Source organism: Amphiprion ocellaris, chromosome 23 (assembly GCF_022539595.1).
Source record: "Amphiprion ocellaris isolate individual 3 ecotype Okinawa chromosome 23, ASM2253959v1, whole genome shotgun sequence".
NCBI classification, from domain to species: Eukaryota; Metazoa; Chordata; class Actinopteri; family Pomacentridae; genus Amphiprion; species Amphiprion ocellaris.
This window is the reverse complement of record NC_072788.1, coordinates 10,574,548-10,599,889: the sequence shown is the minus strand read 5'-3', so window position 1 is coordinate 10,599,889 and position 25,342 is coordinate 10,574,548. Positions and strand designations below refer to the sequence as shown.

Here is a 25,342-nt window from a genome sequence, read left to right as displayed (position 1 = left end):
CAGTTAATTTAAATTTTATACTTGTAGTACCAAACGGTTACACTGTACAGTAAGACGAAGCATGAAGGAGATGGCTTTTTCCCTTTAAGAAGTTTTGAAAACTGTGCAGAAATTTGTTGAGACTGGTCGACGTGTAAAATGGTCCTGTAAAAGTTGCTTTATTTTCTTTTTCCCGTGTGAGGTTTTGTGAAACTCAAAGACTACAGTCATGGTTGTGGGTACATTTGTGTTTCCAATTAAGGGTGACTTGGCTATGAAGCTTCCAGCTTTGTAATTAACTTGATAACATTAAGTGACTTTACAGACGCAGCCACATGTTTGCTTTTTCCCTTATTTTCCCTTTGATGTAATCCACAGAAACTGCACAACAAAATATGATGTATGTATGGTTAAGTTAATGTGCTATACTTCAAGAAGTCCAGAATATATACAGCACCACCTGTGAAACGAGCCCAGAATCAAAACAACAAAAGCCACAGTCCATCTTGAGGAAAGATTAAAGTTGAATGACTGGATTTGCTCTATAAATAGAGGCTGTCCTCCTGCAGGGACTGAAGACTGAGCATTGTCGAAAACACCGGAGGAGCATATGCTCAGCCGCAGCTTGTTGCGGCCTCAGATGTTCCTTAACAGTTGATTTCCTCAAGTTGCATTTTCCTTTTTCACCACGTTATTGTGCTAATTATTTTTCGGCACGTTCCACTTGGGTGGCTCGCGGCTCGGACCGCAAAAAAACTCCAGCAAACACAGGCACTGCTGAATGTGCGTCCAGCTGTGTGACACATTGGTTTCTCAATGCTATTGACTGTTTGGAAATACTTATGAGAGCTGATGGAGCATTTTCTTGCTCTCAGCTTTTGCAGTCAAATAAGATTTGTGCAGAGAACATTTCCTGCAGAGCTGCTCTCACAGTGTTGATATTCAGGTAATTTCTTCTACATGTATATATATTAAAAATCGAATCATCGCTGTTTAGGCCGATTTGTATTCTACTGTACTCCACCTTCAACCATCCTCGAAGGCTCGGAAAATATGAACCAAGCACTTCCATAATTCACAAAGCGCGCAGCGATGCCACTAGTAATTGCCGTAGACAACAGCATACACTGACATGCAGGCAGAACAGCAGTGCAGTCAAAGAGAAGTGTGTCATTGTATTGCTTGTCACGCTAAATTTTTTGGCTATGTATTGTTCACGTTTGCCTCAATTGCTTGAACTGACTGCCTGGAGCCTTTGCTATCTGCCACGATGCGAAGTGGGGATGTACTTTGTGTGCACACCCGTATACCAGTGATACAGTTAGAATCTGAAATGGTATTCATTTTGTGCTAGGAGGAACTTCTGTGGTTTGACCTGACTGGAAAATCTCATGACTTCAGCGTTCCAGGTGTGATCTTGTCTGAAATGTCAGCATGGAAATTCACACTAAATCTGTCACTCTGTGATGTTTCTGATCTCATTTTTTTATACTCTTACAAGCAAGATAATGAAAAGGGCAAAAAAAGAGAAGAGAAAAGACTAGAAAAAATCAGCCCAGTTATTTCACGTTCCTTTAAGAGAAAGGAAAAGTGTTGGCTGTTCTATAATTTCAGACTTGCCTACTGAGGTCAGGGGTTCTATGCTTGAATGCCCATATTTGCATCTTTGACTCAGTCTGGTCCAGTGAGGAAGAATGAGCTGTTGCATCTCCTGTGATGTGCAAAAGTGAGAATGTACAACAGCATTCACTGAACTATGTGCGCTCCACTGATCTCAGCGTGAAACTATTTTACCACAGCAGGGTATGCCTTCTCCCACAAAAACTATATAAATGCAAAACCACATGAAAATGGGGACAGGCTTTAATGGGAGTGCACGAATAACTGGATTCAGACACGATAAGCAACATAGTCATGCAAAAATGTGTTGCTTAATTTTATTTACATTCTGAGTAAAAAGCACATGGCACTCGATCCATGAGTCTTTTTTTATTTTTTGCGTGGCAGCGTTCATGCTGGCCTTCTAATCACCACTGATTTCCATTCCCCCAATTATCATGCAGGATCATAGCAACAATAGTAACTAAAGGCGCTTGGAGTATCTGAGCTATATGACCCTTGTTTCTCATTCCCAATTGCAAGCTGCTACTCTCAATCCATGCAGGCAAGGTGAAATCTGCATCAGTTTCTCATATTTACATATGAACTAATGATTCCCCTGTGGGCTCACTGTGGCCTTCCAAATACTCTACGTGGTGCAACCGAGGGTGATGTATAGTACTAGTGGGCAACTAAAGCTGGTGACTAACTCAGTATGATACATGGTTTCACAGCGTAATTGCAGCTCCCAGCTGAATAGGCCATAAGCCAGCAGAGACCTACTGACCTTGGTGAAAGTTAAAACAGGCCCCATGCCTCTACATGACCCATTTTGTCACTGAATATTTGCTCGACATTAAACAACTCTGAAAGGCTGTTGTGAATGGCTGCATTTGCCAACAGTTACTGCACAGGCAGAGATGTGAGGAAAGCTGCTTGTGTTGCACGCTGAGAAGGAAGTTAACATCTGTCACACACCTCGGGGACTGTGAAGTTATACAGTAAACAGTGCTTTACTGATGGTTAAATTTAGCTGGATTTCTAAGGAGAGGGGTATTAAACAGCATCAAACAGCCAGTTATTTCTGTGTCACAGGCCTCCTCTGTACCAACTGTTCACTTCCAGGATGCAACATTAAACAAACCACATGTCTGTCTGCATAACCAATGCTGGTACACACTGTTGTGTCCAACCATATCAGACGCACGTGGAGGAAATCTGCTGTGGTAGTTGTACGCCACGCAAAGATATTGATGAAAAATAACACGCCGTCTTTCAAAGAGCCAGATGCTGCCCTCTTTGTTCTCTATCACCCGTCTTCCTACCCTACTGAAGCTAACAGCTGTTCTCTCAAACTGCCAAGTAAAGTCAGGAAACAGATAATTGAAAATGTCGATCTCATTAATTATCGCAGTGAAAGTGGAAGAAGCAGCTTTCACTGGAAACTAAGTGGCTCATTCGGATTCAGACCTGAGAGCTTCAAGCGGAGTCATATTGCACCTCGACTGTGTAAAGCTACAATACTAAATATGTTTATTGCATCTAACGACAAAATGCATGCAAAAAATGTTACTTGTAGGGCCCATTAAAGTTAGTGACTAGCACAGGAAATACTGGAGCATTTAGCAGAAAAAAGGGCCAGTATTTCCCTTACAACGGAAACAAAACAGAGCCAAAAAAAAAATATTTCTGCTGCCCTCAAGTGGCCAGAGAAACCGTTTAAAGTTCGCTGCAGAGCAAGGAAATACATCTGAGCTGTTGCTACCATCGTAGAGCTACGGCAAACACACAAACACTCACATTTTAACCGACAAAACATACAGAGTGGCATAAAAGATGGCAAGACCTATTCTTAATGCTTACAGTAACATCAAAGCTCCACTAATAAATATTTTTATACTGAATCAAATGCATGTGAAAAGGATTACTTGGATTAGTCGGTCCTGCAGTTCCCCTCAACTTGATGGAGCGGCTTCTTCCAGCTTGCTGTTTTGGTTTGAGGGCCTGTCAAAAATTTGCTACTAGAGTCTGTATTTTCCTCAAGATTTGCCCGAAGCAAATAGAGCTGATTACTATTTTTGATGTCCCCACGTGGTCAAAGAAATAGTTATTAGATGTTTAAAGCTTCTCACAGCGCAAAGAAACATGCCGGTATAGAGCGCTAACACAAATGCTCACAGTTACACCAAGAAAAACACACCTGAGTGATGTAGATAGAGCACAAATTCAAAGGAAGTCATGTGTGAGATGTTACTACATTAGTAAGCAACTTTGCTTCATGCTAAAGACAAACATTCTGCATTTCATCTAAGAAACTTGCTTTATCTTTGCAATACAAATTCCTGCTCTCATAACTTTTTTAAAGTTTCTAGGAAACTATAGCATGAAGCTACTCCACACAAGAGAGAGGGATTTGATAGAAATTCAGCGATGAAGTGGTGCAGATTACAGTCCCTTGCATGGCAGACTTAAAGCTCTCTTCCTGGTCCATTTAAAGAGGTGCCAACCACTCTTGTACCTGTAACACATACTACAACTCCTAATTGATTTTACAAGGCAGCTTAGGCTCTAATTGCTGATTTGCCTGGGGAGATTCTTGATCCAAATGGCTTAGCAACTTCTTTTGTGGCGTGCTGTTAGGAGATTTTCATTCATGGGAGAGTAGATAGGACGGGGATTGAATGAATGCATCAAGAAACAAGTTGTGTACTGCATTTAGAGTAAACAGATGCATTCCACGTACCTTGTATTCACTCGATATCTAGTTTGAAAGTTATCTTTTTTTATTTTTTTTGAGTGGCACAGCAAATACATTTGCAGCACGGCCATGATAACCGATGACATTATTTCTGACTGCAGGATTGGGAGAGTAAGAAATCATTGCAGTGTGGTAAATGAATGCAAAACAGCTTTCACAGTGTTTAAGGATTAAATTTGGCAAACTCTTCAAGACAGATCCTCTCCTTGGTTCAAGTGAATAAGAAATTAATTGGATGTGGTTTGGAGTAAACTTCACTATTTTAACACGTCTGACACCAGATCCAGGGCAGATGAATAATTGGATAACAATATCAAAAAAGATCTAAGCGATAGAGCACATTGAATTCTAAAATAATTGATTTGTTTTTCCTCATTTAATAAGTAGTGCAGCGTACAACAATAACTATATTGCTGGCATGGTCAAAACTTCTGATTTTGAATAAAGTTCTCAATTCAAACCATCAGTGAACTGACTTAATGCTCATCAGCACCGAACTAGCAAATGCATCAATCAGCATTAACCAGTGCTGGAAGGAAATCTCATTTAAATTCACATTACTGAATAACCATAAAGCTAATGCAGTTCATTTTAATACCATTGCGTTGGAGCGATCACATGATATGGTGGCAGCCAAGGACAGTGTAGTCATGTGGCTTCAAACACTCTCCATAGACAATGAGTCCAATACTGACTTTGTGAACTGATGCATTTGCCATTTTCCCTTTCTATGCTCTACTGGGCTTTTTATAAAGGTCCAGGATTGTCAGCATTACTGGAATGTAAAGCTTATTTTAGTGTAAGATTAAAGAGTGTAATATTGGAAAGGTCACTTTCCAAGTCTTTGTTCAAACTCATGCAGCATTTCAAGTTAAGTGACGCTACAGTTGGATAAAAAACTACAGATTAATCTAATTTAAATGAGTTTATCCTTTAGTAATACTATTTATCTTTAAGATGTCTATGAGAAGGATGGTGGAAAATGTTGGAGGACGTCCAATGTTGTTTGAAATGAAAATTTAAAGCTGCATTCAATCAATATTTTCATTAACAATGAATCAAATCACTATGTGCAATCATAATTATACAGCTTCCTTCAAGCATATGAAGCAATCCAGTGGTATTTCTCTGCAGTGTTTGGGTTTTATGGTCTACAACATCACTGTTTTGGTTCATTTTCACCACTTAACTCAGTTGGTTAAATTATTTAACAGTTCAACAGACTGTTCCCTGCTTGTTAAAGGTCAGTGCGGTGATAATACGCCAGTCTTGTATTTACAGCTTGTTTGGATGGCAAATAAGTATTTAAATTAAATCAGTTTTGCCTTAAAATATGTGCCTGCTCAAATCGTTTTCTGCTGTTTACGTGGCCTCAGATGTAGTGGCGGCCTGATACAAGGTGATTTCCTCCTGGATGAACATAAAAATAGTTTTGCCCCGTTAGCTCTGATTTGTTGCCCTGATACAACATTCTCCTCATGTGCATTTTTATAAGCGACTGTCTCTCATGCAGACATTTTTATTCACAACACCAGCTCAGGCTGAGAATGAATGGAGACATTAAGGTAATTTCCCAGTAAATGAAATTTTCACTGTCATCGTTTTTTTTCCTTCTGTAGTTGGTTATAGTCCATGCACTTTTTGCGGAAATTATTATTTTTTCTTGTAAAATGTACTGACAGGAAATAATTTATCCGAGTAAGATCACATTACGAGCTATTAGCCTAGTCAAGCAAATTATTAAACTAAAGGTCATTTTAATTTGCTCACTGTTTTCACTGACACTGATGGTCTGCGATTCAAAATACAGCATTGCGACTAAGAATAGAGAGCTTTAACACATATCTACTTAAAATGCAGCCACTTATCCTCAACTGTGGTTGTACACTCCAACTATATATCGATAAAGACATCTGTTAGAATTACAAGAAGCTTGCATTATCATACTAATATGATTCAGGTGTAATAATGCACCACTGAGACATTATTTCAAATATATTCACCACATCACAGGATCAGAAAAGCATGAATTTAATTTTTTAAGCACAAAGGTCCACTGTTAAATCTCTGAGGTGTAGCAGCACGTCTCTGATCAGCTCACACAGCCTATGTTGTTTTGGCCCTCACATCCAAATCTGCTCCTCAAACACAGCGAGAACTAAACAGTGTGGGAATATGATGGGAGTAATCTGCCAGAATATATGCAGTTTCATAAGACTAGCCAGGCAGAAAATAGATTGGGGGGTTGTGATTTGGGAAAAAAGTTAGGATGGGAGGGGGAGTGGGGAGGTTACAGAGAAATAATGTGTCACTCAAAGTGCAGAAAGTGCTGAGGCTGAGCCATGACCCGCAGCCTCTTGTATGTGATAAAACCTGAACATTTGTAACTTTTAGCTACTTTAGCTGATCCATTTTGGCACTTTGGGGGGGTCTGTCATACTGTGATGTAAGCTCACTGTTTCTGTATGTGCCTTAATAGAAGTGCAGGGTAATTATTGAAACATATGGATGGCTGGCCCTCCTCTTAACCCTCTCACTAATGATGCTTGGCCATTACAGAAGGGCATCAGAAGGACACTTCTTCCATTAACTGACGTACATCACCAGAGACTCACGACTTCTACACTTGTTGGCGACAGAGAAGCACAAAATTGGGTAGTAATGTGGGGAAAAAAAAACATGCAAAAGTGACGTTATTTGTGCTCCTAATTACTCCTCAAAACCACAAAAGGAACAATAACATACTTAATGCAAACATGAGGACAAAGGTTTGAGTGAAAAGGTGCAACTTCATTCCAATTCCATGATAAAATCTTGTGTCCATTATGGTCCCAAATCTATGTTTATAGTGGCACTTTTGGGTCACTCATAACAACATATTGGCTGAGCTTTTTTAAATAATCAATTTAGATGTTGCTTCCTGCTTTCAAATCGTATTGACAACCTCAGATTAATAGATACAGCCCCAGTTCTCATTTTTCACATTTTAAATCATGCCGAACAGAGTCTCACTACATTACCAATCACTGCTCGTCTAAGAGAAGTTTAATTAGTGTGCTCTGTGTGGATGATGGTACTCCAGGTTCGAACATAAAATTACAACAATTGCTTAATCTTTGCTACATCAAAGCGTTTCCATTGACAGCAGATTCAATTTAACTCTAGACGACCCACTTCAACTCCATTAACTTCCTTTGCTGAATGGGATCAGGGAGGATGCCTCCCCATAAAGTCGGCTTGCTTAGGGCAATTTTTTTCAGCTCGTGAAGCTGCAGCCCTCTCTCATGTTAATGGATACAACGATTACCCTCCACATTCCATGCAAAACATGCCTATGTCCCCCAGGTACAGCTCAGTGTGACCCAGCCAACTGGAGCTTTTGTTCATGTGGTCTTGTGGCTTTGGGCAAAAGTGATGCTAATACACAATGAACTAAAAGCTTTGGCAGACAGCAAGAGTCCCCCACACAATGGCTGTAGCGAGTCCAGAAGCAGCAATTGCAAGTAGATTCACTCCTGCAGCTATATGCAGCGCTTCCATGAATCAAATAGAGCTCAGCATCAGCAGCGGATATTCTGAGGACTGTTAAATATTTGCATTGTCAAAATGCAAAATGGACATATTTTGAAAACTTCAACTTTAAAAAAAACTCTGGGAAAAAAGTTTATTATCAGACCATATTTTGTGTTATCTTGACACATCCTTACTGAGCTGCTAATTTTGTCTTCAGGCAGTGTAGACAGAGTGTAGCAAGAGTCCAGCTGAGTGGGTAGGAGTTAGGAAAATGACGGCCAGCGAGTAGATCTGTTCAGTCATTCTAAATGAAAAACCTCTCCCTTCTAATGCCTGTGGACCACATCAACATATTTCCCAGTTGGCACATAGTGGGCATCTTTGACTCGTCCATAACAGCAGAGCAGTTCTCACATCCATCTCTCCCAGTTGCTAATTGAGACAAGAGAAAGACTTCAGCCATACCATTCTTTTCCTAAACGACTATTGGACATTGGAGACCAGATGGTGTGTTTGCGAATGTCACTAGTAGCCAGTTGTTACATTTGACAATGTGGGCTGATCTGGCAAGTATCAGTACAATTTTGCCGCCTTCAAGAAGGAGCAACTGGAAAAATAGCACTTGGATTGATTTCATCCCTCATTCAGCGCACAGCAAATATTTTTGACAAAGACATATGGTGGAGAGAAGTGCACAACAGCAGGCTGCCCAGCCTGAGATGTTTTCACTTGATTGTTTCAGGCAACATGCACATTTAGACAAGCAATGTATGCAGTGTTTGCAGGCAGGCAGGCAGGCAGGCAGGCAGGCAGGCAGGCAGGCAGGCAGGCAGGCAGGCACGCACGCACGCACGCACGCACGCACACACACACAGCACTGCTTCAGCTGAAACACAGAGGCTGAGGGAAGCAATAAATCTCTGCAGAACCACAAATATCCTCCCCCTTTAGTGAGCTTTTTCAGTTTTTCCCCTCAGCATCATAATGTTTGCAAATATAATTCAACACATTGCTTCACGCTGAGATTATTAAATTGTATTCATCAACCTACATGACTATTTGTCTCCAGATGTTGGCCTGTAACATGTCAGGAAAGAAGTGCTGCCTCCAAACTCCACCTCGTTCAGCCCCGGCTCCAGCTGAACCAATCTTTGAGAAATAGAGTCTTTCACCTTCAGTCCATTTGGAATTGGGGGAACCAACCTGACGTTCAAAGTTGCTTGCTGAAGCAGAGTCCCTGTCTGGGCTTTGGCAGCTGGACTGATAGCCAGCCCTGTGGAATGGCAGCTGTTGAAGGGCTTTTTAAATTGCACCCAGGTTGATGGGTGGCTGTCAGGAGGGCAATGGACAGCGAATTTCGAATAGTGAGGGGGAAAAAAAAGAGACAGATCAGGGAGGGAAGGGTAGGTGGAGGGAGAATGGAACTGGGAGGACAGTGACCCTGGCACGAAGGTGTACAGAAAAAAAGAAAAAGAAAGTCTCGAATTGTGGGGGAAAAAATGGAAGTATAACATGAAGGTAGCATGATGGGGGAGGTGACATTAGTGCTGGAATAAATGGAGTGTGCAGGCCTGTTGTCGGTAGGGTTATTTAGGTAGGTTGCACATCATCGCTGTTCATCAGGTTGGATATTCTCAGACTATGTTTACATACAGCAGGATAGTATCACTTACTTTCCTCATTTAATTGCCTGCCAAAGATACAAATGGAAATGTCAAACCACAATGCCCCTCTTCACTGTGATTTACAACACCCTTTGTAGTCATCAAATCTAAAAAAAATCCACTCATTACAATAGCTAAGACATGTTTCCCCTGGCTTCAGAAGGAAATTATTGTGAGGACACAATGGTATTTCAAATTAAGTGATGTGGAAACGCTATGTTTTGCCATTTACAGTGCAGTCGAACACTGTGGGTGTCATGTAATGTGACGCTTTCAGCCTGGCTGGCTAATCTTGCCTTGCTGCGGTTGTGCTGTGCAACAGATGGTGTTTTAAGAAGGTCATCACGTCTATTCCCCCAGTTGCTACACATGCTAGTTTCATTATTTAGCTATATTTAAGACCTAATGTAGAATCTGTCAAGGTGTTGTCAGACGGCAGTTGAATAAATACAGCCCTTGTTAAGCATCTCTGTGGAGTTCTCTGTGGAGTGTTTAAGTGTACGCTGAAGAGGAAATTATTTTAGTACTAACTACCTAATTAGTACTGTCAAATAGACTATTTTACAGTGTAGTGTGGAGTGACTAGCAGTAATGAGTGCCACCTTATTGTATTTCTTACAACTGAAACAGGCTTGGGCACATTGTGTCAGTTTTTAGGGAAGGAACTCTTTTTATCCACTGCTATTCTGACTTTCTCACAGTCTCGAGAATTTTCAGGCAATTTATTTTATGCATTTCCACTATATTCTGTATAAAACAAACAGATTGACTCCCTTCTGTTTGTATCTTCAGCCAATTGTCTCTGTGAGGTTCTGATAGCACTGGGGTGACTACATTCACGGTCAATTATTAACCATAAATCTACAAAAGTCGGCAGAACCTCTGACAGGTGGCTCTCTTACTGCCCGCTGATTGCTGGAGTGTACCTATTAATCATTTTCTGTATTCCCCACGGGTCAAGAAACCTTTTTAGCGGAGGGATGGATCAGACACAATGAGGCTACTGATTTTCTCTTCCCTAACTCTCCGTTGTGTTTCGCTCTCTCATTTGCTGCTCCCCAAATTATACTTGCATCAGTTTTCTCTAATGCAAGATATGACTGATGCCGAGAGGAGATTAATTCGAAATTGATTTTTTTTAAGCTCATGTATATCAGATTTTCAAAATGTCTTTTTTTTTTTAAAAACACATAACAAGCACACATGTGCAGCAATATTAAGTTCATGCTAATTATAACAATGGTTTGAAGATGATTTTGTATTTCAAAATGCAAAGGATTTGTCATATCCGAGCAAATGAATGTATTCCTTCATTGCATTCAGTGAATCCAGGCACACAACCCATAAGCCCATGCAAAGCACAGCTCCATGATTACACACCAGAGAAATGGTAGCATACTGTACATCAAACTGTAACCGTTTAGTCTCAGTAACTCCATGATATAGCTTGCATATAAACTAGGAATAAATTCCTCTTCAGGATTTTGACAGCAGCTATTCAGATACTTAGCCCTCATACTCTGCAGTCATATTCCTCTGCCAGAATCAATTGTGCTGGCAACCATTGCCAAGCCTGAATTTTATCTCCCAGCTGGAAAAAAAAAAAAAAAAACGAGGGAGGGGGGTGGGAACAGAGCATGAAGATATGCTGTTTATCAGTCACACGACTAATTCTCTCTCCCATCTCTCATGATTCCCCTTTTGAAAGTGAGCTTGGTAATAATCTACAAGACCTTGAGCGCCTTATGCGCAAAATCAGCAGTGACTTGCCCCTCTTTTTTTCTTCGTCTTCTTTATTGGTCAATCTTTGACCTTTTGAGCGCCTCCCACATTTTAATTAGGACTAAAGTAAAAAGCTGCTCTGTGCCCCCCCAACTCCCATTTCCCCTTTGTTCTTGCAACTCTTTTTTGTGTGTGCCCCAATGAAATCCATGGAAAACACACCACATTCAAGCAGTGATGGAATATCAGTGGTGAAGAAGGGGTTTTTGTAACGGGTTGGAAAATTACAAGGGCTTAAGTGTCAGACACATATGCTTGCCAAATGTAATCAGTGAGTAATAAATGTTTGCCCTTTACACTATAAAAAAAGCAATGGCAGCACTGAATTAGCACTCAGCTCATGTAGCAGATCATTGCATTGCTGTAGCTGTGATTGAAATTATTTCCCAACAACAAAACCTACTGTCTTCACTAACTCGTCCTGAGCCCTCTCCCATAAAAGACATTAAGTTTTTATTATAGCAGCTTTAATGGCTGCATGAATAGACTGTAAACTAACATATTTATCTTGTTGTTGTTGGTTTGCAGCTCTTGAACTGTTGGAAAGGTTGCTTGAGTGCTGAAAGGTAAGCTTTTCAAATCAAATCTGATTGTATAGTGTACAACAAAGATGGGTCATGGCATTTTAAGCATGGTTTCCATTTCTGCAGAGCTGCGGTAATGCTTGTTGCAGCAGAATGGAAACTTGGAGGTTTGAGAGTGAAGGCCTCTTGCTCTTTCCTCCCCATCGTTTAATTAGCACGGACTCAGAGACTGGGGTGCCGCTTTAGCAATCACGAATCCTGGCCAGCCAATAAGAACTTGTGTTCAACCACATCTGGCAGAGATAAATGGCATGCCTCGCCCATCATCTCTGTTACCCATGCAATAGTGCATTGTGAGAGGAAGAGGATTGCCAGAAATCAAAGTGGGCATGTGGGTCATTCAATAACAACATAAATCTATGAGGGTGTTTATTGTGTGTTTGCAAAACGAACTAGATCTGCTTGAGTTTGCATTGTATGCATGGCTTGACATGTAGGCAAGACTACACAGTAAAGATGCTCTTGCCTTATTAGCCTTAACCACAAAATGGTGCTGCATTAGAGAAGAGTGCCCTATATTTCCCAATTGAGATGCTACTCATTTGCTGTATTTCACCCAAATGAGATTCTAGGGTTAGTTTTGGTCAATTCGTGGGAAATATATGAGTGTTTTAGGTAAGAGTTAGTGAATGCAAACCCATTGTAGAAGACTTAGAGGGTGATTCTGCAGCTTGATCAGGACAAGCATTTGAGGATTTGATTACAAGAAAGCATTTTTTCATCTTTGAAACACAGAAACTGTTAGTCCTTTCTGCAAAAGAGACATGGCTCCACATTGCATAGTTTTCTTGCATTTGTTAGTCAAATGCTTAATCTTATCCAATCTGTGCAATCAAGGAAGAACCCTCATGTCATGTGGGCATGGACCCGGATTTATTTTCCTGTATAGGAGATCTACAATATATGTACACGAGTAAAACCGCATCAGATCTGCATAATTATACCTCGTGAAGCAGATGTGAAAAATGGCAATTCCCCAATCTTCCAAGCTTAAATCACACAGTAGGGTTGGAACATAGACATAGATTCCACAGATCAGTCCAGTTTGGCCAAATGAAAACTATAATTAGACATTTAATGCTGTTAATAGTCACTGGTGAACGTCCCAGTCAAACACAACATGACTATGAATCACCTGCAAGCGAACGCTGCATCCAGAAAAAAATGAATTGCAGTCTCCAGTCCAAACATGGAAATGCACTGTAGGTCTGAGAGCATCCATTTGACAGTGGAGTTTTAAAAGAACTACTTCTGGCTCACTACAAGCTTAAAGCTGTTTCCTTTAACTGACTAACATACAAATTCCTTCAGACAAACAGTAAGATGTGAGCATTTCCACTTTACTCCTGTTCCTTGCGTTTTTGCAAAATGAAGCAACGGATTTCTGTTCATTCATCGTAATCATATAAGCTTGTTTAAGTAGGGGTTTGGTTTTTTTTTAGATCTTGAAGTAAAGAATTAGAGTTAAACCCTTTTGTGACATGTCTTTATTAATAAAAAGATAAAACCATACTATATCCTGGCACCTTCTTATGACGAACATACACATCATTTATGTGGCGGTTTCAGCAGTAATTGCAGCAGCAGCCTTTTCAGCTGTCTCCTGTTTCAGTGGATCATAGTAAGGGAGCAGTTTGTAGCAGTGGGGGCATAATTAGTGATAGGCCTTGGACATGTCATACTCTGTTAGTCAGCCTCGCTTTAATTCCTTTGTCTCCTCTCTGCTCCTAGCATTTATTCACATTGTGTCTCTGTAATTGTGTGTCTTTAGTCAGGCATTGCTGTGCATGTGCATACTTAATGTTTCTACTAAAAGTTTGTTTTACCTTCTATAATACTATAATGGCAACACAGACGATATATTGTATCCAGATGTAAATATGATCGTGTTTGTCTTACCTTCTCTGTCGGAACGAACTTGTGTGAGTGCCCCTTTGATTTCCTGCAGAACACAAATAAAAAAAGACAAATCACTCAATTTATGTGATGCATTGTGAGCTAGAGAGGCTTCAACATACAGTTGGCTCATGAAGCTCACTTTGGCTGTAATTAGAGGAAACCTTTTGGGACTTTCTATTTTCCCCTTTTAAGCCTGTAGCAACAAAATGCAGGAAAAAAAGGAAAAAGATTTTGTGTGATGCCAAAAGGTAGACTGGATGATTACTGTCAAAGGCTGGTTGTTGGCATGATCAGCGTGTGTCTATGTGTGGAGTTTGCAGACGGGTTTCTCAGCCTAGGCTGGCGATGTGAGGGCGGATGAAAGCTGCTTTGAGGATACAGTATACGGCTGGGAAGAAAAGCTCTTCCTCCGCCACCTTCCCTTTGCTTTTCTCCAATTTTCCCTCCCTCCTTCATCCCCCCCTCCTCCTTCATTTCCCTCTTTCCTACCCTCTCTCATTCTCCTGCCACTCTACCCTTTTGCTATCTCCTCTTGCCTGCCTCTCCCCTCCCTCTGTTGTTTCCCTATCCAATTTTCCCTATACATCCAACCCACTCTTTCTCTGTAGCCTCTTTCCCCTGCCATAGCTGTCTTCATGCCTGCACTCATCTGTAACTGCTCTGTTCACTGTCCTCCCTCTTTCACTTTTTTTCCCCTTTCATTTCTGAGCCCCCTTTCTCTATACGAGGCTCGCAGTAGTGAAGGACACTATGATTAGAAGCCTTCTTAAACCTGGGGAATACACAGGTATGAACTAAAGCCCTTGTCTAGAATATCCTTCTTATTTATATCACATTTTCTGGTTCAAAATTCAGTCCACACTTAACTATAGTTTGTGTAGTTAGTGCAACATTGTGGCTTTAAATCTGCAGCTCATTTCAAGATATGAATTCAGAAATGTGGAGCGCAGGGTTCAGGTGCGTGCCCAGAGCCATTTTAGGAAATATTCCTTCAGCCATAGCACATGGCACCTATGCAGATAGGAATCTTTGCCCTTCTGTTCTTTCATCACGCTATATTAACTTTACAAAAAAACAGAGAGAGAAAGAGAAGATCGAGTCTGTTTGCAAGTGAACCTTGAACTTATAAAATCAGAAAATATACAGATTTTTACAGCTCTGTTTAACTTGATTATTCCTCATATAATCTACTTAGCACACCCTAAGTACTGAAACAGAAATTCATGCAAACCTAGTATAAGAACATAGTTTCACACAGCACGTTTTGCACATCAGCACATGTAAAATATATTATCATATCAAAGTTAGCAGCACCTGCATATCTTGTGTATATTTATCAGCATATTATTGCTCATAAAAACCAATTAATATAGATTGCATCAAGGTTGTGTTGATATCACTGTGGACCTTTATACTTTCCACTACCCATCATCAGGAGGCAGGCTTTGACTATGGCTTATTCAGACTTCAGATACACATCAAAGTCCACTGGTTGCACAAAGCTTTCTTGTTGTTGACTATCTTAAGTAGGACTAATTTTCTGTGTATTCGGGGTAAATTAGGACTGCTTTCAAACTAACAAATATGGCTGACTGAGATAAAGCTCCTCGCTGCCAAGCTCTGCTCACTACTGCAACAACAACAAAGAAAAAACAGCATGTTTCTGGTGGCAGAAGCAGTTGCAAGTACATTTTAAATTCACTGTTTAGTGAAAATGGCAAACAACATATATAGGGTTACTGTGGCCACTAAAAACACCTGCCATTTTTCATTGATTCTCTGCAAATTTGTGAACAAATGAAAAATTATGGTTCATGTTTTCCGCTTTTGAGATAGTTGTCAGCAGGTGTTATTGATTCTCGACACTGAAACACAGCAGAGAGCACTTAGATCTGAGATAGTGTGGGGGTGGGTTGGATAACTTTTTAACCTTGAACGGTGCAGTGTGTGTTTTCTCTTTTTTTTGTGCAACTGTCTAACTGCACTGAGAGAAAACTGACCTGATATACCTTTGTGTAAAAAAGCCAGTGCTCTCTCCCCCCAGATACTTTGAAATACCTGCAATCAAATTAAACCAATAATCATTCAGTAATTCTTTATTCTCAAGAGATTTTCTCCACAGGCTATTAATATACTGTCTCTCATTCATGCATCTCTCCCATGTGCCCATGTTCGCTCACATCTTATTTGCGTGATCGTAATTCCCTCCTTACTATTTGAAAAGTCTAGCCAGCTTGTTCGCTATTGATTTTATTTACAATGCTTCTATATTTTACTCGGCGCACATCAGAGGAATTGTTTCCAAGTGCATGCATGAATCAATGCTTCCCTGGAACCTGCGCTGGCGTCTGCACGCAGCTCAATACCTCCAATTTATGTTTTAATTACGATGATCTACTAAGTGTTGGGAGCTTGGCCCTGCTCTCACAATCGGCAACAACAAGCAACAAGCCTGGCAGCACACATTGTATTGTACATTGAATTTTACTGCCTACATACACATACGGTGGATTAGACTGCATTCATCAAATTGCCCTGAGTCTCAACTACGCTGATTTGTAGAGATGATGATGGAGAATACAGTCGCAAGAGAATGCTGGCACGCTAAAGCGGACTAAATATTAAAAGACATATGCACACAATGGGAAATTGGTAAGATGATCTTAAAAGCATGACTGTCAAGTTGTGGTTTATTTCATAATTTGCTATCAATTGTTGTATAAAGACAACAACTGCTCAGTTGTGACAGCCTTGTGTGGCAGTGTGGCTCCAGAAGGGATTTTATACCCACCCTCCATGTTTGTTCTCTACTGTTTTTGTTTAGCAGAACACTATATCATTTGATCACTTGCCATTAGAAGTGATTGCTTAACTCAGTATGCCATATAAGTGGCTTCTGGCAAGCCTGAAAGCCATAAATTTTATTGACTCCTATAATTAGGACAGATCAATAAAAGTCAGTTTCTTTCACTGCTTCCCATGACTGTATTGGTTGGTGTACTTCTCTTGGTTCCACTGCAATGTGATGACACAAAACCACTATAAAAGGCTGAGGGAAAAAAAAAAAAAGTTTTATAGTATACTTTCAAACATACATATTGCAGCACAACTTTTTACAGTATCAATCTGAAACCCAAAAGAAATACTATGCTATTTTATAGAGAAAGAGATCTCCAGGGTTCCACACTTCCAACTTCTTTGTAATTTGTTGCTGTTGTTTTATCTTATGCCATTTGCAGACACTCCACCAGTAATACCTATCATAATACAGTAGAAAAACGGCCCCATAGAGTGTTGCTGTCAAGTCTCTTAAGTTGATAGCTGTGTCTTTGCACACAGCGGGAAGAATCCCTTTCTGTCAAACAACAGCTGGTGAAGACAACATGATGCGGAGGCCACGGACGAGTGAGCCATCAAACCTCCGTCTCTGACAGTATTTTGGCAAGCCACGTTTCATAAGAGTCTATCTCACTCTGCTCTGCTTTTATGGTGCATGAATCAATAATAATTGTGCTGTGTTCTCACTTGAATGGCAGAAGTATCCCCCATGTGGCAACAGTCAAAAAATGGGAGTTCGAAAGGGATGGATCGAGGAATACCCAGAAATTAGCATGAATGAATGAATCACAGTTCCCTAGGGATTATGATTCATTAGCTAGAAAATGTTCAGTACAGAAGGCATTGGTAGCAACCAATAAAACTAATACAACCAGCAGAATCTGAGTCTGAGTAGCTATGAAAAGCGGGGTTGCACTATGCATGATGCAATCCTGTTATTGACACGGATTCAGAGAAGATGTGAGCAAAGCAATGAACCTACAAGCTGCTCTAGAGCTGAGCCAGTGAGGTGTGTGAATGAAAAATTCCCCGTAGGGAACTTTAGAGTATTACATTTTTATTATTATTAAATATATATATATTTTTTTATCTTTGTATTTCATCCCAGCTATATAGCATATTTCATGTGCAGTGTAGATTTGATCTTTCAAGCAAACTGTGTTATCAAATCAAAGCCCACCAACCTTATCCTCGGCTCCATCAGGGCCTAATTCCAGTCCAAACCAAGCTCCCATTCTCCTTTCCCTTTATCCCCTCTGAAAAGCCCAGTGATTAGAAGTAGACTTAAAGTCGACTATAGCCAAAAAAATAAAAAAAAACCCTCACCACCACTCCCACCCATTCCCAACAGGACCGACTTGAATCCCTGAAGCCTTGGCCAGTTTATCAGCATCGGGGGATCAAGCAATCTCTCCCTCCCTCTTCAAACGGGGAGCCCAGTGTGTTCCGTGGCCTTTGGTGTAATCTCTTTGGCTGTCGACAGATCTTGCAAGGGGTCAGCTGTGATAACAGGATCACTCAGGTGGAGACAGGGGAGGGGACCACTAAAGAAAGGGACGGAAGCTAAAAAGAGAGAAAATGTGGGCAAGTGCGAGGTGAGTGCTGTGGGTTTAGTGGGGGCTGGGGATTCAGATTTTTGCAGGAGATGCAAAGACAGAATTGCACACTCGTCTAAATACAAAAGCACAAATTTATTCAAAGACAGCAACTCGGGCTGGGAGGATTAGTCAAACAACAATCATTTTAGTAATTAATCAGCTGCTTAAGATAATTTTCCATCTTTTTAAATGTGACAACTTTCTTTTAATGAATTCTACATTTTTAGAATGACTGCGACTCGTATTTGTTAGACGTCGCCTTAGGCTCATTTGTTTGTTATTATCAGGCAATATATAGACAAAAGAATTGATCCAATAATAAAAAAAATCTGCAGATTAATCAATAATGAAAAGAATCGTTAGCTGCAGCAGAATGAGCAGCAGGCTTTGGAGCCAAATGTAATGAAAAAGCTTCTGCTGAAAGAAATACAATTACGTCCAAGCTATTATAGTGGAAATAATAGAAAATCCAATATTTGGTTACAAACTGAGCCCTATTTGACATGGCTGGATGCCTGACAGAGCAGCGAGGCACTCTGACAAGGCTATTTTGGCCTGTCTTGCCAGGTCTGCCTCTTGCTGCATCCACTAGCACTCTGACCTGGCATCTTATTAAAACTGCTATCACCCATGGAGGGGAGGAAAAAAACAACAACAAAAAGAGCAGCAGTGGACATAAATAGTGGAAAAAAATGGAAAGGTGAAAGGTCATGCAAAACTGAGCAGCTACAGTATCAATTTTACGCTTGGCCATCCAACTGACATCAAGCAACAAACACACATAGGCAATTACTTCCAGCCTATTGCTCATGCTAGCATATAGGCAAAGTTTTACAAACATATTTCGTATGCATCGAGTCGCACTAGCATTCATAGACTCTCTCTTGCTCTTCTCTCAATTTTTTTTTTTTCCTTTTTGACTCTCTCTGACACACACGCTGAGAAGCAGCATGGTAGGCACTGACACAAAGCTAATGCCTTGTCACACAGGCTGTCAGCAGATTAGCCAGTGGATTACACCCCAGCCATTAGATGTGCACAGAGCGAAAGGCCACAAACATGGCAGAGAGAGAGCACAAGAGGAGAGAGTGAGGCATAGTGTGAGACTGGCAGGAAAAGGGCATATTCTGGTATAAGGCACAGGAAGGGCCAATGGAGAAAAAGTTAAAGTAGAAGAGACAAAACTGAAACAAAAAATAAAGGAAAGTTAGATGCGGCAGTAAGGGGATGATGAAGCGGAAGATGTAAGGATAAGAAAAATAACAGGGTCAAGAGAATTCGCTTCAGGAGCAATGGTAACAAGATAATTACAGACAGGACAGGAAAGGTAATAACAACGGAAAAGGGAGAGACATGGAGAAAAACAGAAAATCTGAAAGAAAGGATGGGAATGTATCCAACAGCACACAAGGGAGCAGAGAAGAGGAGGAGAAGTTGTGCAGGTGGGAAAAGAAAAGAAAAACAGATTGGAGGAGTCGAGGTGATGAGAGAGACATGGGAGGGGAGAGGAAAAGGACATCTTAACAACAGAATGAGAGGCTGGGGAGGGAGAGCAGAGCAGAGAGAGAGAGATGGAAATGAAAAGACCAGAAGTAGAGATTAGAGGGGAGAGATGGGATGTGAGGCATCAGAGGCAAGGAGTGAGAATACTCAGCAGTACATTAAAAACAATGCAGCGCACAGCAGGCGAGCAAAACAGATGGCAAGAAGTGGAAGATGGACCTTAATGTAGAGGGAAGAATACAAAACAAATAGAACTAAAGCTGGATTCAGTGAAGGACTGTGGGAGCTGATAACGGCCATTCAATCAGCTGATTACAATCAAATCAGGTGGGGATTTACACATTTGTCCTTACAGTATCCACAAACATTATGTCATCAACACTGCTGGGTTTTAGTGTATTTTGTCTTTCTTACCAACTTAAAACACGTTTCGTCATCATTTCTCAAATCCCCAATCAATCAAAGAGCAGAACTGTATGCCACTACTTCATTTCATTTACTCAGCTGACTTTGCTAAAAGCTCAAAAAACTTAAATCCATTCCTTTGCTTCACTTAAAGCTACATTAGCTGATTTATTGGCCAGTATGAGGTAGCACAACTGGCATAAAACCCAATATTAGACATATTAACACCTTAAAAACTCTAATCATTAAAGTGTTAGCAAATAATTACCTATTTAGACATCTAGCAAAGATTTAGAGTCAGATGTTTAGTCTTTTGAAGGACATAAATGCTATATTGCTCTCTTATAAGCTGCATTTCTATCTCTACCAATTCCTAGTAAACTGTAGTTGTGGCTAAGCAGATGTATGAGAGCCTCTAACTGCAGCTCAGAACTTGGTGGTACTGCCAACTTTGGTGCCAATTCTCTCTATTTTTTATTTAATCTATTTTTTTTTAAATAGGTACAAATGATTGGAAAAACCTAAACATTTTTAATCCAGATATATGGCACATTACTTTGGCCTTAGCATTAGAAATTATTTCATTTAATAGTTCATTTGGTCGATATGATCATTTTTGCACACAGTTTTTTAAACATAAAATGTAAATTTTCCCTCCCAAACTGATTACATTACCAGTTTCAATTTGAAGCCTATCTGTTGCTAAAGTGAGGTTTGAGGTTGGACTGTTTTGAAGTGCAATGTGCTTTTTTTTGTGCTTCTCTTTTTTTTCTTCAGTGAAGCGATGTCAGGCCTTCTCTGTTGGTGTTTCATTTTACAATAATCTACTTCACTGCCCCCACCGCCGCTTCCACCTACAGCCCCCATCGCAAAACCACTTTCCAGATGTAATGACACATAATTGTCTGCTGGATTTGCCTGTTAGGGGCTTCATTTTGAGCTGGTATTTGTACAAGAATGGAAGGGGAGATGTCAAGTTAACAGGGGCTAATGTGAAATTCTAATATCCATTCAGGCTGGGAATTGTGTTCAGAATAGCCATGAAAGGGATGTCATACTGCGCTGGCACAGAAGGCGCAAGTTTAGTGTGTGAACTGCATTTATAGTATGCGTGCATCGCAGTATATTTACAAGGTATTCTGTGTGATTGAGGTGGGAAGGGCTTTATACGTGTCTTTGTTTGCATGTATGCGAACATGCGTGTGTGCATTATGTATGTGCATGCATGCATGCATACGGGAGTGTATATGTGTGTGTGTGTGTGTGTGTGTTTGACAGTGAGGCTGATGTCATTCAGGACGCTTTAGCTGGTTGAGTGATCTGAATGTGTGCTGTGGAATGAGCTGAGTCTCAGAAGTGCCGCAGGGAGATGGGGGGAAACTAAATGTGTGAATCCCCATAGGATATTTAGACTGTTTATTATGATAAGCCTCCATGCGCACACGTTCTCCACATAAACATACATAAGTACACACATAAACTCGAGCGCACACGTGTAAAATGGAAGAATGAAAGGCAGAGATGAAGACGTGGAGCGGGGAAAATGATAGGGAGACAAAGAAAATAGAGAAAGGAAAAAAAAAAGATTTAGAGATGTTCCCAGATATTCACATTTGCACAGTGATGCGTTTGCAGCATATAAAAACTAATTCCACCACCAGCCTATCCATTCCCATCTCATGTGGGAGCCATTCCACCTTTTAAACCCCCTCTCACTTAAAGCGGGCCCAGATGTAAGTCAAGGGGCTGCTTTGGATTAGCCAGAGAGAAAAACTCATTTCCTTTGCCATTTTACGAGCATTTAATTTGAAACAATTAAGATATTACGGTGCTGCGGATTCACTACACAGAGTGACAGCTGGGAGCAATCCCATAAACCCCTGAGCCAGTGAATGAGGCACCTTGCTACTCTTTTTTTTTTCTTTGCTCCACTCGCCTCCTCCTTCTCTGTCTCCTCACTGTTATTTCATTGAAGCATTTAGCTTAAGGCTCTGTTCAGGTGAATGTGCTACCTTCGCCTCAGCTGAGATCTCGCCACTGCTGCCAATTACTTTAGCAGCTCATAAATGCACCAGTTGGCTGATGATAGAATGGCCTAATTTTCCCAAGACTAAAGGGGAGGAAGGGAGCACAGACGATGTTTACCTTCTGGATGGCTTTTTTTTTTCTCTTTTCCATCACGTCTTTTATTGCATTATTGAATTTATAGCCTAAGTTGCATGACTCATCTTTTGGAGGAATAAATGAGAAGGATGCTAACTACAGGGGGCAGCAAATGGTAAGCAGAGATGCACATAGTTGCAATGTGATCATGAAAGAGTGATTTTTCAAAGACACAAGTGGGGATATTTGAATCGGACCCACTTGTTTGACGTCATGCAGCTGTTTTATTTCACGCACTGTGATAACACACATATTGATGGCCCCGCGCGTCCTATCTGTCCTACACTCAAATAACTCTGCCACTCCCTGACTTCGAATTGGAGCTAGCTTTGTCAGCTTTCACCCATCAATTCACCTCCTCCTCCTACTACCTTCCACACTGGCATAGAAGGGCATCGGAGGTGTGAAATTGATGAAAGTGTGCTTGTGAAAATGTCAGCAGGGGGACCACTGACCAGAGAAAGAAAAAGGGAGAGACGGGGGGAGTATATTTTGGGGGCTGGGTGGGTGGAGGGGGTGACAGATAGGAGTGGCAAATGCCCCTTTTCATGAACACTGAACTGTAAAATGGAGGACCCAGTGCAAACAATGGCCATGATCAATCGACTATGGTGAGAGGCTTCTCATAAATGCCTGGTGCCCACATGTACTAAAGGAGAAAAGAGAGTGAAAAGAAAAGGTGGAGGTGGGGAGAGGGATGGCGAGAGTGTGACCGACAGAAATGAGGGATGTGTCACTATTGGTTTGGGGAAAGTGAGGTAGAGAGCAGAAGGAGTGGATGTACAGAGGGATAAGATGATGGCAGGAGAAGGTAAAAGGCTTTTAGACCTGGAAAGATTTAAATAAATGAAAGGACAATGAAAGGGGAGTGGAGGGAGATGGGGAAACAGACAGAGGAAGCAAGAGAGCACATTTTTTTCTTCTGACACACCTATCTGAGTTCAGGCGAGAAGAAAAATTACAGAAAGGAGGAGAAAGAGGGAGAAGATATTAAGAACAAAAGGTATCTAAAGGTGTCACATTATCAGCACTTTTAACAATATTCATCGTGGTTTATTTCACCCTATCTGCTCTGTCCATTCATGTGGAGAGTTTGAAATATCACAGGCCATCGCAAACTGATTCTCTGGGAGTAGAATAAAAATAGAATGACAAAGCATGCAAAAATGATTCTCCACCATAACAGAACATGTAAAGAAGCTGACAGACGTCACTTTGCTCTGAAATTAATTAGATGCTATTAGGACTGCAACTAAGAATATAATTATATTTTTTCTTTTAAAATAGCAAAAATAGGAAACTGATCAGTCACAGTCTAAGGCATGGGCTTGTTTAACAGTCCAAATTCAAAATATATACAGTTCAAAATAATATACAAAAAGATAATCAAGAAAGTATCATTTTAGTTTAAATTTGATGTTTAATAAAAGACTCAATTATTAGCTGATTATCAAAATTATGGTTGTTTAGGCTACAACTAGCTTGTTTATGCATTTTCAATAAGTCACATGGTTACAGAGCAACTAGTGCATCCATCAGTCGCCATGGCGACAGCTGTTTACCACTTATGAAGGATGCCCTCTTTAATACAGAGCAGCATTCTCAGCTGCAAATATGACTTCACACGGATTGATTAGGAGTCAAGTGCTCATGGGGTCCACCTGGAAAAAAAGTCCCTTTTATCCACTTGTTCACTTCCACTTTCCTCCTCCTCTATCTGAAGTGCATGAACACAGTATTGATGCCAACTTGTGAGGTTCTTTGTGTACCAAGTACAAAGACACAAATTTCCATGTGCATGATCTCACTTGCACACATACATTCAGACAGAAACTTGTGCTGTTTTCACTGCACAGATGTCCTGTGCTGAGCTCCACGGAGTGACTGTCAGGCAGGAGTCGGCTCAATCTGTCTAAACCTCTTTCCCTCGCTACCTTTATCTCTCTCTCCGTCTCTCTGTGTGCAGGCTGCTGCACACCATGGCTGCTCGCACCATCCTAGTTGATCTCTTAATGGACCTAATTGCTTCTCAGCTCATTGCACCCCATGCCAACACTAAACTAAATCAAACCGAGGTCCCATCCGTGAGCCTCATCGCAAAATCTGATTCCGCTTGACATCATAATAAGGTGATATTGACTACTCATGACTCAGCGGTTCCAGAAAAGATGAGTAAGCGCATGGCTCTCATCACGGCGTGAGCTGTGACAGGCAGCACCGTTCAGGTCATATAAGAGTTCAGGTTGCCCTCCTAAAGAGTGCACCCTATATTGTGTTCTCACTGTCAATATGTCGGTGACCCTCTCAGTGGTGGGGAATTTACTATGCATAGTTGCACGCTGAAATATGGATTATGAACCTAATACACACAAGGAATAGATGTTGTCTCCCTGTAACACAATCAGTAGTCATGTCTGCTTCTGCGGTCTCACTGGTGTTGCTTTTGTTTGCCACATTGATGTGATGTTCTCTTGAAAGCTAATCAAAGCTGATCAGACATGAAACACAGGCCTGTAGTCTGCTGCTCTGATCTGAGGCAATCTCACAGCAGACTAAACATACGCCGAATATACGACTATATGCTCTCAGCACTGCAGCTATTGTGACACCACGCCACAGTCAGCTGCACCAAATACAGTTAATGTCTAACGCAAAACAGTTGGCAGCAGCAGCAGCAAGAAGACTGTGTCCAGGTTCACTTGGCTTTATCCAACACTGCAAAGTTGCAGTACTAAAAAAGATATTGAAAAACAATTTTTGAAATTAGCATTTCAGTGTGAGTGGTGGGGCTTTGTATGTCCTACACCACATTTTATGCCAAAGTTGTAACAGATTTGCACATGAAAGATTTCCATGTTTTCAGTCTGCGCTTTTCTCACTGGCTTGAAGTGGGCGAGAGTTACAAAAATGTCAGTGTCCCATATGTCTGTGCAATCAAAGTTTAGCAACACTTGAATCAAAATGTGATGGCTGTTGTGGAGTTGTCTGCTCATGTTGCCCACAGTGTCAATCAAATCTGAACAGACTACTGCAGATAAACTGATATTTGTTTAGCTT

The 25,342-nt window shown here is 40.8% G+C and overlaps 1 protein-coding gene across 43 annotated transcripts in view; it reads left to right on the top strand.

Moving 5' to 3' along the window:
• The window catches only part of LOC111564112 (protein tyrosine phosphatase receptor type D), a 364,925-nt gene that overhangs the window by 199,878 nt on the left and 139,705 nt on the right, over positions 1–25,342 (top strand). For 42 of the 43 annotated variants that reach the window (XM_055007567.1, XM_055007566.1, XM_055007565.1 and 39 more), the window contains one exon: positions 11,824–11,861. The exons of the other annotated variant lie outside the window; for it this stretch is intronic. The gene's annotated coding sequence lies outside the window, so the exon portion shown is untranslated. The remainder of the gene's footprint in view (positions 1–11,823; positions 11,862–25,342) is intronic. 43 annotated transcript variants of the gene reach the window in all.